The sequence below is a fragment of the Triticum dicoccoides genome, chromosome 3A (assembly GCF_002162155.2).
Source record: "Triticum dicoccoides isolate Atlit2015 ecotype Zavitan chromosome 3A, WEW_v2.0, whole genome shotgun sequence".
Classification (NCBI taxonomy): Eukaryota; Viridiplantae; Streptophyta; class Magnoliopsida; order Poales; family Poaceae; genus Triticum; species Triticum dicoccoides.
This window is the reverse complement of record NC_041384.1, coordinates 12,858,511-12,876,559: the sequence shown is the minus strand read 5'-3', so window position 1 is coordinate 12,876,559 and position 18,049 is coordinate 12,858,511. Positions and strand designations below refer to the sequence as shown.

The window sequence follows — 18,049 nt, the reverse complement described above, 5'->3', positions numbered from 1 at the left end:
TTCTCTTTTTGTTTCTCTCATATAGAACATGTCTTGAATCTCAAACTTTGCAGCACAATAAAGCTTCCTAACTAGAACGTGAGATAAAACTTTCATATTTTTTGATCCGACATAAATTCTAAAAATAAGATTTTTTAACCAAAAGATTCTTAATTCGTATATTTATATTGGACGAAAAAAATCTAAAAGTTTTATCCCAAATTCTAGATAGAAAGCTTTGCTGTGCTGTGGAAGTTTGAAATTCAAAACATGTTTTATGTGAGAGAAACAAAAAAGAGAAATGTGCTTGCCCGGATTGTTATGCGAAAAATGAATGGTAAAATAGACGGGTCTGGGTGCAGGTGCTCTAATAAAACATATTTTCCCGACGTGGTGAGCGCCCGCGCGTCGTCTACCTCGTACCCCGTGGCAACGTATGGTAGAATCAGCCACGGACCTAGCCGGACTAGCAGCTCACCGGCGTAGCGGCAGCAGCTGCATTCTTTCGAGCTCGTAGTAGCTCCTGCCTTGATTAATTACAAGAGTATTACTCCACAGTAATCTTCCAAGTGGGTTCAGGGACATAATGGTCATTTTAGGTCTCTATAAATAGAAAAGGAGAGGGATATGGCCTGGGAAATAAGAAAAGAGGGGAAAATGTCAAATGTTGAAAAAATTCGTTGCTGCAGTGTCATTATTTGAAAGTTGGACGAATTAAGTGTCAAACCTAGATTCCATGTGTTATATTTCCAATTTCCCCCTTAATCAAATGGCGGGTCTGTAATTTGTACTTGTGGTGATTTCAGAAGCAGGGTTGAGCTGCAGATCGACATCGATATGGCCGGAGGAGCAGCATGGAAAGAATGGGGTATCGCAACATGGAAAGAATGGGGTATCCAGGCGTTGGTGCTGCTCAGCTTGACGCTCCAGGTGGCGCTGCTCATGCTGGCGGAATTCCGGCGGCGCGTTGACTCCGGCGCGGTAAGGTTCTTGGCTTGGTCGGCGTACATGCTGGCCGACGGCACGGCCATCTACGTGCTGGGCCACCTGTCCGCCGCCAGCCGGTCTCTCGACCACGAGCTTATGGCCTTCTGGGCGCCGTTCCTGCTGCTCCATCTGGGCGGGCAGGACAACATCACCGCCTACGCCGTCGAGGACAACCGGCTCTGGCTGCGGCACTTGCAGACGCTTGCCGTGCAGGTGACCGCCGCCGGCTACGTCCTCTTCTACACCTCCGTTGTCGTTGGTGGCTCGGCCTTGCTCCGGTGGGCCGGCATCCTCATGTTTGTGGTGGGTGTCGTCAAGTACGCGGAGAGGGTCTGGGCTCTCCGGTGCGCTGGCAGCAACCCGGTGGGGAAGAACTACCAAGCTTTACAGCATTCGGCCTTCGTTTTCTCACGCAACAATCTGGAAGACATACTAGACAAGCGTCCATGGGACACTGAAGACTGCCTACTGATGGCTCACCGAACGCTTGGGGTTCCCAAGGAAATGATCAAGGGGATGATCAACGAAGCGGATACGGACATGCTTCGTATCTCCGGGAGGAGGGCCGTTTGTACAAGGTGGTTGAGATGCAGCTGTCCCTGATGCACGATGTCCTGTACACCAAGGCTGAGGTGATGCACACATGGTACGGCCTCTGCATCCGTATGCTCTCGCCGGCGGCCACCACCGTCGCCTTCCTGCTGTTCCATCGTCATCAACATCGTCATCAACATCGGGCGGTAGATGTGGCTGTCACCTATGTCCTGCTGGTAGGTGCCCTTGTCCTGGAGGTGGTGTCGGCGTTGAGAGGCTTATTCTCGAGTTGGGCATGCGTGCTGCTCATAAGTCATGGGCCGGATGACTCCCTCCGCGAGACCTTGCGTTACATACCCGGCACCACAACACCACGCGCCGGCAGGCCAAGATGGTGGCTCAAGGCGGCGGCATGGGTACCAAGACATGTCAGCGGTTCGCTCGGCCGTATGGTGTTGTCCGTCCGCCGGCTGGTCCGCGCAGCGGACTGGGCTAGGTACTGGTCGGCCTCCATGGGGCAGCACAACCTGTTGCAGCTGGCCGCTCGCAGCAGGGTCAGCAAGAGAAGCAGGCTGTCCAATTGGATGGGGAGGGAGGTGTGGTGGAACGCTATGGCCTACTCGAGCTCCATCCCTGTCTCGCCCTTGATCCAGGAGCTGGTGGTGGACTACATCCTGAGCAAGGGGGGTGACCTCAGGCTCTTTAGCCATGACGACGACAGCCTTATACATTTTGATTCACGGGGTCAAGCGGAGCTCAGGAGGTGGGGATTGTATGAGGGCCTGACCTGGAGCGTGGAAGAAAAGATCCTTGTCTGGCACATCGCCACCAACATCTACATCTACTCCATGACCATGACGAGCAGCAGCGAGGAGCAGGAGCATGAGCATAAGCGGGTGAGTCATCTTGCCGAGGCGGTCCAGGCGCTCTCCAACTACATGCTCTACCTCCTCGCCTCACGCCCCTACATGCTCGGTCCCACTGCCAACCACAATTCCTACATCGAGGTGTGCTTTGGCCTCATCACGCGTGGTCCGCGTGCTGCTGCTGCTACGCCTTACAGCTCACCCGAGGAGGTGGCCAGATTTCTCAAGACCTATGGGGATACAGGGAGGAACAGCCGTTATCCGCTACTACGTGTTGATCACACAACACAAGCCATCTCGTATCCATGTTGGATAAAGGATGCGAGCTTGGTGCCAAGATCGTCGTCAGCAAGGAGGTCCAAGATGACGCAATGGGCACGCTGGAGCTGCTCGCCCAGGTGTGGGTGGAGACGCTATGCTACGCGGGCCAGCGGTGCAGTGCACTTTTTCATGCCAAGCAGCTCAGCGACGGCGGTGAGCTCATCACCGTCGCTGCCATTCTAGTGGAGTACTTCAAACGAGGAAAAGTAGAAACAAAAGAACAGGAAGAGGCGGGGACGAGGTTCATGGAGGAAGGACCTTTTGATATCCGTTGAAACATGGGCAGCAGTTCTTTATCCCATTTCCATTAATTCTCCTCCATCCATCTGATGAGGGCCAAGGGCAATTGAATCAAGAACAGGGATGAGATCATCTACTAGTGCTCCCGGTGTCCTTTTAATTACTGCATGTTTGGTTACTCAGAATGCTCTAGTACATTTTATATGCATGTGTGTCGGAATATGGTGCTAAAAGCATCGGATTTTCTCTACCACTGTTTCCACTACATTGAGACGCCATCACTGATGAATACAAGCGGGCATGCAACAGAAAAAGCGTCTTGGAAAGCGGGCATACATTTACAATTTTATTTTAGTTTTGGAAGTGCCTAGAACTCATCTAACTGAGATATAATTTGGTCTCATTCATCTTTTTTTCCCTAGAATCATTTGATCTCGTTCATCCTATATGGGTTGCTGGACTTCTTTTTGATTGTTGTTGTCCCTTCTAGCAGCGGGCTTTGATCAAAAATTATTTGGGCTTGTATAGAAAGCGAAGAGGAAAATAAGAGAAAACATTTTGTATTCGATCGTATCTGCCACGCTGTTGTTGTTTGTTCCATGTACGTCCTTCCCTCGGCTGCATGTATGGCTCGTACATGTGAGCTGGGTGTGACGTGCCGTTGAGTGGAGTGAGTTTTGTTGCGTGCGTATGTCTTCATTCGTCTTCTCCGCGTTTGTATTTTTTTTCTTTTCGTGTCCCGGCCGGTTGCACGTACATGCTTTCAAACGGGCACGCATGTACATACAGAAAACACGCCATGTATATACATATACTACACCTTTTTTAGTAGTAAAAATATTTAAGAACAGACAAATGCTTGCAAATTGCATGTTTAGTGATGTACATGTAATTGATCCTGATAACTCTCGCTTGATCCAGTTGCAGTCACTTTGTGCTCGTGCAGTTGCAATCGGATTACAACACTTGTAATTATATGTCTAGTGATGTACATGCAATTGGCCTTGACAACACTTCTCCTAGCCAAGTTGCAGTCACTTTGTGTCGCGCGCAGTTGCATTCGGGTTACAACACTTGCAGCTGCATGTCTAGTGGTGGACATGCAACTGGCCTCAACAACTTCTTTCCTAGCCCCAGTCGCAGTGTATTGTGCCCCCTGCAGTTGCAGTCGGGTAACAACGCTTGAAGCTGCAGCCGGGTTACAACACTTGTAGTTGCATGTCTAGTGATGTACATGCAATTGGCCTCGACAACACTTCTCCTAGCCCAAGTTGCAGTCACTTTGTGCACCGTGCAGTTGTAGTTAGGTTACAACACTTGCAGTTGCATGTCTAGTGGTGGACATGCAACTGGCCTCGACAAGTTCTTTCCCAACCCCAGTTGAAGTGTTTTGTGCCCCCTGTAGTTGCAGTCGGGTAACAACGCTTGAAGCTGCAGTCGGGTTACAACACTTGCAGTTGCATGTCTAGTGCTGGACATACAAGTATCCTGACCACTCCTTTCCGGAACCCAGTTGCAGTCGTTTTGAGCCCCGTGCAGTTGCAGTCGGATTACAACACTTGCAGTTGCATTTCTAATACGGACATGCAACTGGCCCCGACAACTTCCCCTCCCAACCCCAGTTGCAATTGCTTTGTGCCGGCGCAATTGCAATCGGGTTACATCGCTTGTAGTTGCATGTCTAGTGGTAGACATGTAACTGGCTCCTGTCCCACCGACACCCTATTTTTCAATCAAAACTTCATTAATGTGTTGGCACGGTGATGCTTTTAAAATAATAATAATAATAATAATAATAATAATAATAATAATAATAATAATAATAATAATAATAATAATAATAATAGGATAATTTTGTAAAAATAAAACCAAAACAATCAATTTGCAACCTTGGGTAACAAATGAATATTATACTTAAAATAAAATGAATATAACAAAAATAAGAAAAGAGTGAAACAAAGTTCTATTAAATATAGTGAAAGAAGAAAAAACTAAAAACTAAAAGAACAATTAATCATGAGAAAAAAGTTTAAAAAGTCTTTACAAAGAGCTTACCCCTGAAAGCTACAGTAAACAAATAACAAAACATGCAAAAAGCTACGCAGCGTTCACATCCTTCGACCCCCCATCTTTCTTGTTTGGTCGGGGAAAAAGGAACACAAAAAGCCCACATAGCCCAGCTCGGGCAAATAAGCAAGCAAAAAGCCTGGGTAAAGCTCACGCACATGAGCTGCTCCTCGTATGAGACGAGCAGTGCACGCTCGCGTCGCTCAGAAAAACGAATCGCGGAGCGTGTTGATCCGGCGGCCACAAAAGTGAATGAGACAAAAAAATCATTCGAATAGTTTTACCTTTTCTTTTTCATCATTTATCTCTTTCTTTTCTTTACCTTTTTTATTTCCATTCTAAAACCTTTTTCCATCTAACGATCATTTTTGAGTCCGTAAACATTTTTCTAAATCAGGAATATATTTAAAATACATGAACAATTTCTAAATTTTGAGAATATTTTTTAAATATGTGAATGCTTTTAAAAATATGTGAACATTTCATAAAATTCAAGAATCATTTGAAATTCACAGTCACTTTTTAAAATTCAAGAATAGCTTTTTAAATTTTACGAATACATTTTTAATTTTTTACTTTTAATTTTTTTATAACATCTTTCAAAATTTAGGATTTTTAATCTTTTGGAACATTTTCTTTCATGGATATTAAAAAACATGGACATATTTGGAAATTCCTAACTTTATTAAACTTTGTGAACATTTTTTTCTTGAAGTAATATATTTTGACTGAAAACTAAAAATATGAAAACCTAAAAGAAAATTGAAAACCCGCTGGAAAACAGTGCGCTTGGTAACCACAGACATACTGACTGGGTCAGCCCATACCATAAACCGCATGGAGTACATTTTGGCGAGTGTCATATAGGGGAGCTGACGACGGGCATTTCCAGAAGCTTCCCAACCATTTCTTTCTTTTTTCAATAAGATTTTTTTGATGATGGTTTTTGTTTTGTTTATTCTTTTCCTTTATATATTATATGTTATTTCTATTTTTTTCTTATTTTTCTTTTTTCAAAATGCACGCACTTTTTTTCAATATTGATGAATTTCTTTTCAAATTCGTGAAACATTTTATAATTTGGTGAACTTTTTTTCAAATTCATGAACTTTTCTAAAAAGTTGTGATTTTCTATGAAAATCAATGATTTTTTTTTTCAAATTTGCGAACTTTTTTCCAATAATTTTTTTAAATCCCATGAACTTTTTTAAAAATTGAACGCTTTTTAGTTCACATTTTTTTGTTCTTCTATTTATATTTTTTATTGCTTATTGCCTGAAAGTCAACATTTGACCGGTTAACTAGTCAGCCGTTGACCGAGCTGCGCGCGGCATACTAATGGGCCACCGCCCACAAGTATTCTGTGTGTGCGCCAGTTCCGTATCGGGTGATCGAGGCACCGATTTGGAGCACCCTTGACGACGAGTACAACATGAATTGTTGCAAATTTATACTTGCGGCATCCTGCATTACCCACGTCTATAGGCTCCACCCACGGGTTTCTTTGTTGTACATAAAACTTCCACATCATGTCACATGGGCCTTGCCGATGACGGACATGATCATTTGGCTACGCTTAGAGTATCTAATGCCGGACATGGCAGATACGCCACCCAGCATCTCAAAAAAAGAGGCGAATCCACCACCCTAGACGTGCCCGGGCACGTCCGCGGACGCATCCAGATGACCCCTCATATCTCGTGTCCGCCATCCACATATCTCAAATCCAAGCTCTCACATCCATGCACGTCCATCATACATAGCGCAGCTCGAGAGTTGCCGGACGTACCGCGGTGGTGTCCGGGCCGGCGAGGACGTCCCTGGCGACGAGGACGGGAGACGGGACTGTTGTGCTGGTGCTGGCGGCGGAGAGGCTCGAAACGGCTACGGAGCAATGGGGGCGGCGGAGCTACGAGATGTCCATCGCGGAGGAGGAAGAAGTGAGAAGAAAACAAATGGATCTGGTAGGTCGAAGGGGTGGATTTGGTACAATTTGTGGTGGGCTAGGGCTGCCGGGTCTGACGTGGTGAACACGCGCGGGTGCCCTCGTATCCGCTCTAAATTTGGGCTAGATATGAGAGGTGCCGGTTAGCCGGGGCATTTAAGGCATGTTTAAAGAGTCTCTGAATCGTTTTTTAAAAACCGGTCACTAACCGAACTGTCCATCTAGGCGTTTAAGTTGAATTTGGAGCGTCCGGCTGTGAATGTTCTTAGCGACGGGTTGGCCGGTGTGTAGCATCGGAGTATGAGGCTCTGGATGAGTGTGCAATAGATGCATGTTTTATGCATGTGTAGCTGACTACAGCCGTGTCATGAAGGCCATGCATGTAACTAATATACATGTCGTAGTAGTAAGTACCAGTAAGTTCGCAGGTGCTGCATCCGGTGCTTGGTGTAAGTGTCCTCGCAGAAAAGGCACGGCAAACGTCTTTCAAGAAAGTACTCCCTTCGTCCGGAATTACTTGTCGCAAGAATGGACGTATCTAAATATATTTTAGTTTTAAATACATTCATTTCTATCATTTTCGCGACAAGTAATTTCGGCCGGAGGGAGTACCCTATATCTGGACACAAAATAGGTAGCTAGATTGGATTCAGCTGTCAATCCGATCATATTCACGATCTACTTTGGAGTCTTGAGCTGATCGACCGAGGGTTCATTCGTGTGTAATGTGAGGATCGAACGCGGCAGTGTTGTCCGGGTGGGAGTAGTTGGCCGCCGTTGGTGGCCCTCCATCCCATTTTTGGTTTTCGTCACACCTCCTTGGAACTCACGGCTAGATTGGTAACCGCGAACGTTGCTCGTTTCGCTAGCATTCGTACATATATATGTACATACCTCCTTTCAGAAATATTTGTCGAAGAAATCAATGCATCTAGACATGTTTTAGTTTTAAATATATTTATTTTTATTCATTTCATCGACAAGTATTTCTGGTCGACGAAGGAGGGAGTATAGATCGGTGCTTGCATGCATGCTTGTTACTCGCACCTCAACTCAACTCTAAATTGGAGGTGATTTATAATTGAGATACCCTCTTATTATATGGTATGGTAGTACATGTCTTACTAGTAGTACTATACAATGATATAATTCTGATGTGCACTGCAATTCGTCGTTACCGTACGAACTGATGGTATCGATCTAGCTAGCCCCGCTTACTATTTCGTACTGTATTTAACATCCTGCCTTTTCTGTCGAGAGCTCGTTCGGAGATAGCCACGTAACGAGCAAGAGAGTGACTTATGTGGAATTCAGAACCTTATTTACCCAGCCGGCCGTTTGAGGGCCGCGGTGCGAGTGAATTGCAAAAAACCATCACATTGAAGCGTAGGTTTGCAGAAAAGACTCTTCTACGAATTTATGCCCGAAAACACTGATTATTGGCCTAATCTTTTGCAGAAAACACTAGTTGATGACTTTAGCCCATCTGATGACGATTATGACAGATGGAGCCCACCATTTGCTGATGTGGCTAACAGTCTTTTTGCCAAAACGTCCTCCCCTCCCTAAAAAATTCTTCCCTAAAAAACTACCCTCTCCCTGCTCCTCCACCTCCCTCCGGCACGCCCCCGCCTCCCAGCGCCGCCACCTCCCTCTGACACGCCCCCGCCTCCCAGCGCCGCCACCTCCCTCTCAGCGCGCCCCCGCCTCCCAGCGCCGCCACCTCCCTCCGAAACACCCCCGCCTCCCAGCGCCGCCACCTCCCTCTCGGCGCGCCCCCGCCCTCCCAGCGCCGCCACCTCCCTTCCCGGCTACGACCCCGACGCGGAGCTCGGGTGCAAGCGCAGCAAGCGGCGGCCGCGCGGCGGCAGGCAGCTCGGGCCCGACCCCTGCCTCCCGACGGAGCAAGCGGCGCCGACGACGCACAACTCAGGCACAAGCGGCGGCGTGCTTAACGCCGCCCTCCCAGCAGAGGAAGCAGCGGTGGCGGGGCCCTTGACCCCGACCTCCTAGGGGAGCAAACACCAGCGGCGCCGCGCAGCTCGGCACAAGCAGCGACGGCGGCACGCAAGCTGCAGCAAGCAGCGACCTCGGCGATGAGCGCGTGGTGTCCGACGGTACCAAGCGCATGGAGACTCCAAGCCAGCAGCGCTGCCGCGTGCATGAACGAGCCACCGTCTCGTCCTCTGGTGCTCGTCCCACCACCGCCAGATGCGGCACCACCAGCCAACGGCGACGAGCCAACCTCTCCCCCCCCCCCTCTGGACGGTGTGGCCATGGCTGGCAACGAGGACCATGAGCACCGATGCCTCTGCTGCAGGCCAGCGACGAGGAGCTGATTGCGTTTTGTACTTTTAACCGAAGGGTGACTATGCAAAAATACCAGGGCCCCACATGTCAGAATCGAGGTTAAAATGCATAAAATGGTTGATCAGTGTTTTTTGCAAAAGATTAGGACTAAAATCAGTGTTTTCTGGCACAAATTCGTAGAAGAGTCTTCCATGCAAACCTACGCTTTAATGTGGTGGTTTTTCGCAATTCACTCCCGCGGTGCAGGTAGGCGGGTGGCATACGAGGCAGGATGGGTGGAAGAGGTAGGATGGGGCAGCAAGGAGAGAAAGTAATGTTGCGGACGAGGACAGAGCTCATGTGGATATGGACTACACGCAAGATGATCGGAATGCAAGGGGAGAAAAGAACATACACACACGTTTGGTGGCCGCTGATGGATCACTTATCGTCAGGGGGCAGCCGGTCCCTAATCTGGCAGGCAAGGTTGCAGGAACTGTTATGCTATTTGAAGGTGGAGCGTCAGCTTGGTCTTCAGATGATCCAGCTACGACACTGGGGAAAGTTCCTATTGTCGAGAGAAGGAGGTAAGGAGCACATGGATAAGATCGTGAGATGGACATAATGACTGAGGCGACCTCCCTTGTGGAGGACCGCCGATCCCAATGATACTTTCTGTTGGAACTTTTGTGGTTTGGGTAATCCCGCGACAGTTCAAGAGACGAGAGGTCCGTGAGTTCAATGCCAAATTTACCCCGGCCGCGCTGTGTCTTGTCGAAACACAACTTCCCAGAGCATGGGCCGAGATTTTAGCTCATTCGTTTGGTTATGAATAATTCTTTTGCAGTGGGTAGTTCTAGTAGAAGTGGAGGTCTTGTCATTTTTTGAAACAATGACATAAATCTGGAAGTTGTTGGTTACTCTAGGTATCATATAGACTGTTCGATCCAGGATCTAGGTCGAGCGCCTTGGAGATTGACATGCATATACGGAGAATCTCAGGTCACCGAGAGATATAAAACATGAGACACTCTTTGTTCTACTGCAGCGGGCTCAAGCTTACTATGGGTGGTTCTCGGTGATTTTAATGAAGTACTCACACAATCTGAACATGATGGAGTTAATCCTAGAGCCCAAGGACAAATGCAAGGCTTCAGAGACGCTCTTGACGTATGTGGATTAGCGGACCTAGGCTACAAAGGTAGAAGTTGGACTTTTGAGAAGAGGGTTTCTGGTGGATCTTTTACTCGAGTCCGCCTTGATCGTGCAGTGGCAGATGCAAATTGGAATTCTGTTTTTCCTGGAGCGGAGCTTGAGAACCTATCGACAGCTTTTTTATTTTTTTTTATTTTTAGAAAAGGAGGATGACCCCCGGCCTCTGCATCTAGGAGATGCATACAGGCATTTTATTAATTATTCTCAAGGACCTTATAAAGTATTACAAATAATATACCTGAATCCATCATCTTGGCAACATATGCCACTACTCTTATCCATATGATGAAGGGATGCTAGCTGGGCCACTACTCAAATCACTCACCTAAACCTAACATCAAAAGCCGGAAGCCCCAGCCGAGCCACATACCGGGTCTGGGGCACAATCCAGTCAGACACACTCTTATGTCGTCGCCGCCATCTTCCACAAGTCCGTCTTCAGATTATATTGAGTCTTCTACTTTGTGAAGGTCACTTCTGCCATCGACGTCACCATGACGCCAGATAGCTACCTCCTCCTGCGCGAGTCCATCTCCGCGTATCGGACGCTGAGCCTCGACAGCGCCATGCCGCCAATCTCCGCCGCCATCAATGAGTGAGATGAAGAACCGCTCCACCACGGCAAGTACAAGGTGAGGAAGGGCGAGGACGCCATCGGAAACACGACTGGAAGATAAGCATCGCAGTCACGAGACATGCCCAGAGCAGCGACGCGGTAGATCAGACAGGCCGCCACCAGGAACCAGATAAGCTCGCCATGCACACCCAGCATCCCAATGCCCAAGTCGGCGCCTTCAAGAAGGTGACGACGATGTGGCACCGCCGCCGCTTAGCCACCGGGGCTAGGGTTTTCACCCGGGCGCAGGGGGAGGGGAGAGGCAGGGGAGGTGAGGGAGTCCTGGATTAGGGGGTGTCCGGATGGCCGGACTATACCTTCAGCCGGACTCCTGGACTATGAAGATACAAGATTGAAGACTTCGTCCCATGTCCAGAAGGGACTTTCCTTGGCGTGGAAGGCAAGCTTGGCGATACGGATATGTAGATCTCCTACCATTGTAACCGACTTTCTGTAACCCTAACCCTCTTCGGTGTCTATATAAACCGGAGGGTTTTAGTCCGTAGGACAACATACAGAACAACAATCATACCATAGGCTAGCTTCTAGGGTTTAGCCTCTCCGATCTCGTGGTAGATCTACTCTTGTACTAACCATATCATCAATAGTAATCAAGCAGGACATAGGGTTTTACCTCCATCAAGAGGGCCCGAACCTGGGTAAAACTTCGTGTCCCTTGCCTCCTGTTACCATTCGGCCTAGACGCACAGTTCGGGACCCCCTACCCGAGATCCGCCGGTTTTGACACCGACATTGGTGCTTTCATTGAGAGTTCCTATGTGTCGTCGCCATTAGGTTTGATGGCTCCTACAATCATCAATAGGGATGCAGTCCAGGGTGAGACCTTCCTCCCCGGACAGATCTTCGTCTTTCGCAGCTTCACACTGCGGGCCAATTCACTTGGTCGTCTGGAGCAGATCGAAAGCTATGCCCCTGGCCGTCAGGTCAGATTTGAAAGTTTAAACTACACGGCTGACATCCGCGGGGACTTGATCCTCGACGGATTCGAGCCACTGCCGAGCATGCCGCACTGTCACGACGAGCATGATCTAGCTCTGCCGCCGAACAGTGCCCTGGAGGCCGCACCCGCATTGTCTTTGACCCTTAATTCGGAGCCAACTGCGCCGATCGAGGATGGGTGGTTGGATGCCGCCTCGGGGGCTGCGATCCTAACGGCGATCGAGCCGAACACCAGCCCCGCACTCCGCGAGACTCGTGACTCCAAGGAGTCGGACTCCTCTCCGGACTCCGAACCCTCCGCGCCCCTGCCGATCGAATCCAATTGGGCGCCGATCATGGAGTTTACTGCCGCGGACATCTTTCAGCACTCGCCTTTCAGCGATATTCTGAAGACACTAAAGTCTCTCTCTTTATCAGGAGAGCCCTGGCTGGACTACAGTCAGCAAGGTTGGGATACGGACGATAAAGAAATTCAAAGCCCACCCACCACCCACTTTGTAGCCACTGTCGACGATTTAACCGACATGCTCGACTTCGACTCCGAAGACATCGACGGTATGGACACCGATGCAGGAGACGATGAAGAACCAGCGCCTATTGGGCCCTGGAAAGTCACCTCATCGTATGACATATACATCATGGACACCCCAAAAGAAGGAGATGGCGATGGAACAGCGGAGGATGACCCCTCCAAGAAACAGCCTAAGCGCCGGCGTCAGCGGCGCCGCTCAAAATCCCGCCAAAGCAAATACGATGATTCCAGCACAGGAGATAATAATACTCCAGAGAGTGCCGAAGAAAACCCCCTCCAGCAAGATTCAGCACAGGAGGACGGAGAAACCAACCCTCATGAGAGAGCGGCAGACAGAGAGGTCGAGGATGATAATTATATGCCTCCCTCCGAAGACGAGGCAAGCCTCGACGACGACGAATTCGTCGTGCCAGAGGATCCCGTCGAGCAAGAGCGTTTTCAACACAGGCTTATGGCCACGGCAAGAAGCCTCAAGAAAAAACAGCAACAGCTTAGAGCTGATCAAGATTTGTTAGTCGACAGATGGACTGAAGTCCTTGCGGCCGAAGAGCATAAACTCGAACGCCCCTCCAAGAGCTACCCAAAGCGCAGGTTGCTACCCCGATTAGAGGAGGAAGCACTTAAACCTACATCACCAGCACTTGATACGGCCGACCGGCCACCTCGTGGCCGCGACAGAGAGGCCTCTCGGCCCTCCACTCAAGCCGCACCCCGTACCAAGGCACGGGAAAATGCGCCAGACCTGCGAGATATGTCGGAGGACAAGGCAAGGCAAACAAGATCGATCTATGGATCGCGTGGGCGCCCCACGACTCGAGACGGTAACCGTCATGCCGGACACAAATCTGGTAGGGCCGAACACAGTAGACAAAGCTCATTGGAGCTACGTCGTGATATATCCCAGTACAGAGGCGCCGCACACCCACTATGCTTCACAGACGAAGTAATGGATCATCAAATCCCCGAGGGTTTCAAACCCGTAAACACTGAATCATATGATGGCACAACAGATCCTGCGGTATGGATCGAGGATTATCTCCTTCATATCCACATGGCCCGCGGCGATGATCTCCACGCCATCAAATACCTCCCACTCAAGCTTAAAGGACCAGCTCGGCATTGGCTTAACTGCTTGCCAGCAGGATCAATCGGTTGTTGGGAGGACCTGGAAGCCGCATTCCTCGACAATTTCCAGGGCACTTATTTGCGACCACCAGACGCCGATGACCTAAGCCACGTAATTCAGCAACCAGAGGAATCGGCCAGGGAATTCTGGACACGGTTCCTAACAAAGAAAAATCAAATAGTCGACTGTCCGGACGCAGAGGCCCTAGCAGCCTTCAAGCACAATATCCGTGACGGGTGGCTTGCCCGGCACCTTGGACAGGAAAAGCCGAAATCTATGGCAGCACTCACGACACTCATGACCCGCTTTTGCGCGGGAGAAGACAGCTGGCTTGCTCGTAGAAACAATATGACCAAGAACCCTGGTAATTCGGATACCAGGGACAGTAGTGGCAGGTCGCGTCGCAACAAGTAGAAGCGCCGCATTACCGGCGACAATGCTGAGGATACGGCGGTTAATGCCGGATTCAAAGGCTATAAAACCGGTTAGCGGAAAAAGCCATTCAACAGAAATCCTAGGGGCCCGTGCAGTTTGGACCGAATACTCGACCGCTTGTGCCAGATACATGGCACCCCCGAAAAGCCGGCCAATCACACCAACAAGGATTGTTGGGTGTTCAAGCAGGCAGGCAAGTTAAATGCCGAAAATAAAGACACGGGGCTGCATAGCGATGACGACGAAGAGCCCCGGCCGCCGAACAACAGTGGACAGAAGGGTTTTCCCCCACAAGTGCGGACGGTGAACATGATATACGCAACCCACATCCCCAAGAGGGAGCGGAAGCGCGCGTTAAGGGACGTATACGCAGTAGAGCCAGTCGCCCCAAAGTTCAACCCATGGTCCTCCTGCCCGATCACCTTTGATCGAAGGGACCATCCCACTAGCACCCGTCATGGCGGATTCGCCGCATTGGTTCTAGACCCAATCATTGACGGATTTCATCTCACTAGAGTCCTTATGGACGGCGGCAGCAGCCTGAACCTGTTTTACCAGGATACAGTGCAGAAAACGGGCATAGATCCCTCGAGGATTAAGCCCACATAAACGACCTTTAAAGGCATAATACCAGGTGTAGAGGCCAACTGTACAGGCTCAGTCACACTTGAAGTGGTCTTCGGATCTCCGGATAATTTCCGAAGCGAGGAGTTAATCTTCGACATAGTTCCATTCCGCAGTGGCTATCACGCACTGCTCGGGCGAACCGCATTCGCCAAGTTCAATGCGGTACCGCACTACGCATACCTTAAGCTCAAGATGCCAGGCCCTCGAGGAGTAATTACGGTGAATGGAAACACTGAACGCTCTCTCTGAACGGAGGAGCACACGGCGGCCCTTGCAGCGGAAGTACAAAGCAGCCTCTCCAGGCAGTTCTCCAGTCCGGCCATTAAACGTCCGAACACCGTCAAGCACGCCCGGGGTAACCTACAACAAGACCGCCTGACACGTTCCGAGCAGGCGTAGCAATGCGGCCCCAACCCCAGCCCTCGCGAAAATGCGACACCAGTACTTCACGTACATAACTACGCTCTAGAAATACCATGGGTACAGGGGGAGGGGCACCATCACGGCACGCCCGAAACACGGCTTAAACCGCACCAGAGGCTGCCAATTTTTTCATTTTCTCTTACTTTCAGGACTTCCACTCTTCGGAAGGCCTGTTCGGTAGTTCAATTGCCGCATAAACGATGCAAGAACCAGGGAAGCAGAAAAGCCATGCCGCATTACGGAACTCCCAAGTGGTCTCTATCATGAGCAGTATACCTGTTTCGCATACCATTACGCAGCCTGCCCCTGGAACGGACATGTTAAATAGTCCAACCTTTTGCTTATTGCATTATTTGTTTCATTCTGCTTTGATCGCATCCCTTTTTAATAAACAATGCATAGCTTTTGTCTCTCTTTGCATTACCCCTTTTTTTTACAAATATATATTTCTTAACGACATGTTGCACGCGTACACTTTGGTATGGCCAAAATACGCCAGGGGCTTTAGTACCCCTCAATATGGTGTGAGAAGTCCGAACACTTTAACAAGTGCGGCACCCCGAACTTATAGCATTATATGCATCGGCTCCGAATCATGTCTTGGGTCAAAAGTTGGGTTTGTCCGGCTCCTATGTTTTGGTGCCTTACGTTCCGCTATGTCGGCTAAGGTAGCATTAGGAGAACTACTGCGATTGTGCCCTAGTTGAGCTGGGTCGAGCACCTCAGTAGAGAAAGCTAAAATTGACTGTCATGATGAAGCGAGAGCTGGTCGCTGTTCGAGAGGTTTTTCGAGTCCCTAAATACTTATGCCGCTTAGAGCGAGGAGTCGGCTCTATCCGGTCAAGGCGTGGATAGCGCCTCGAACTCGGTCTTCCAAATACCAGGGGTTTCGCCAAAATTTAAAATTATAGAATTTTATGGCTAAGTGAGAGTGTTCACGCATTATAGTCTGATTGTGTTGTTCGCTGTGCTGAGAGCCTCCCTTGAAGGACCCAAACATGGAAAAAAGAGCGCTCAGGTTTATCCCCGAACACCCCAGCACTAGTGGCACGGGGGCAGAAGCCGACGACTCGCCATCTCTCAGAATTGATAAACAACCGCACAGAAGGTAATATTTCAAATTCCAGCAGCATTGCTTAGCGCATATGAACAAGTTTTCAGCGCACAGGACAAAACGAGCGAGTTTTACTCACAAATTACATCCCTGGAATATTCATCCGCCACAAGGCGGGCACCCTTCAGAACATCCGTATAATAATTCTCGGGCTTGCGATGCTCTTTCCCGGCGGTGGCCCGTCCTTCACAAGCTTCTCAGCATCCAGCTTGCCCCAGTGCACCTTAGCACGGGCAAGGGCCCTACGGGCACCTTCAATGCAGACGGAGCGCTTGATGACTTCGAGCCTTGGACAGGCCCCCACCAGCCGCCGAACCAGTCCGAAATAGCTCCCAGGCAGAGCCTCTCCAGGCTACAGCCGAACTATGAGGCCCTTCATGGCCTGTTCGGCCGCCTTGTGGAGCTTGACCAGTTGCTTCAGCTGGTCGCTCAGGGGCACGGGGTGTCCGGCCTCAGCATACTGAGACCAGAACACCTTCTCTGTCGAGCTGCCCTCCTCGGCTCGATAGAATACGGCGGCATCGGACACGCTACGGGGAAGATCTGCGAACGCTCCTGGAGAGCTCCGGATTCGGGTAAGTAACAAGTAACTCACGTTTATGTGTTTGCTTTGCATAAAGAATGCCTTACCCGCCGCTATCTTTTTCACCTCATCCAACTCCTGGAGGGTCTTATGGGATTCGGCCTTGGCAGACTTGGCATTTTCAATAGCAATCGCGAGCTCGGACGCTCGCGTCTTTGAGTCAAGCTCCAAACTCTCATGTTTTTTCATGAGAGCCTGGAGCTCTTGCCGCACCTTGCCAACCTGGGCCTCATACTTCTCCCGCTCGGTGCGCTCCGTGGCCGCCCTCTTCTCGGCCTCGAACAACGCTTGCTTAAGGGTCGCCACCTCAGACATGGCCCCTACAACAGCCACGATAATCCTGTCATTTTTTGCAATTGCACTTTTTTATATATATTTAAAACAAGGTATTTCTTACCTTCCTTGTCCTCGAGCTGCTTCTTGGCACGCCCGAGCTCTTGCTTGGACTGCTCGAGGTTCTGCTTTAGCGTGTCCACTTCCGCAGTCAGTACGGCGGACGCCAGCAGAGAAGCCTGCATACGCATATTGACTCCTTTTTGTTAGACTCCTGCGAATTTTATTTGATCCTCTATTCGGCTTTTCTTCCCGAACGCCAAACAGAGCATCAGGGGCTACTGTCTATGCGGTAATATTATTTACACATTCTTTACTTACCTCAAAGCCTGTTAAAAGGCTAGCACAAGCTTTAGTCAGTCCGCTCTTGGCGGACTGAACCTTCTGGACCACCGCACTCATAATGGTGTGGTGCTCCTCGTCGATGGAGGCGCCTTTGAGCATCTCCAACAGATTGTCCGGCGCCTCCGGTTCGATGGGGGTCACCGGCATGGTGGGCTTGCTCCTCTTGGAAGGAGGTCGCCCGCCGGACTCTGGAACCCTTGAAGGTTCCGAAGCGGTGTCCGGCCTAGGGCCGGACTTGGAGCCCTGGGGGGGTTTTATCCCCTTTACTCCTGGAGTCCGGGAGGTCGCCTTGCGGCGCCTCCAGGACCACCTCCTCCTGGCTTGGAACCTGTTGGGACAAGACTTCGGCGTCGTCCGTAGGGCGGGGGGAGGTGGCCGTCGGAAGCGAATTCACATCCGACGAGTCTAGTGAACCGCTCGACGACGCGTCGAGCCGGTCTTTGGGTGGGCTGCATAATCATATTCGACATAAGGAAAAGCTGTGCAATAAAGGAATACTATGAATTACTCTG

At 49.9% G+C, this 18,049-nt stretch overlaps 1 pseudogene; it reads left to right on the top strand.

The window, feature by feature from the left end:
- Positions 1-787: 787 nt before the first annotated feature.
- On the top strand, positions 788-2,962 carry LOC119271719 (annotated as a pseudogene).
- Positions 2,963-18,049: the final 15,087 nt, after the last annotated feature.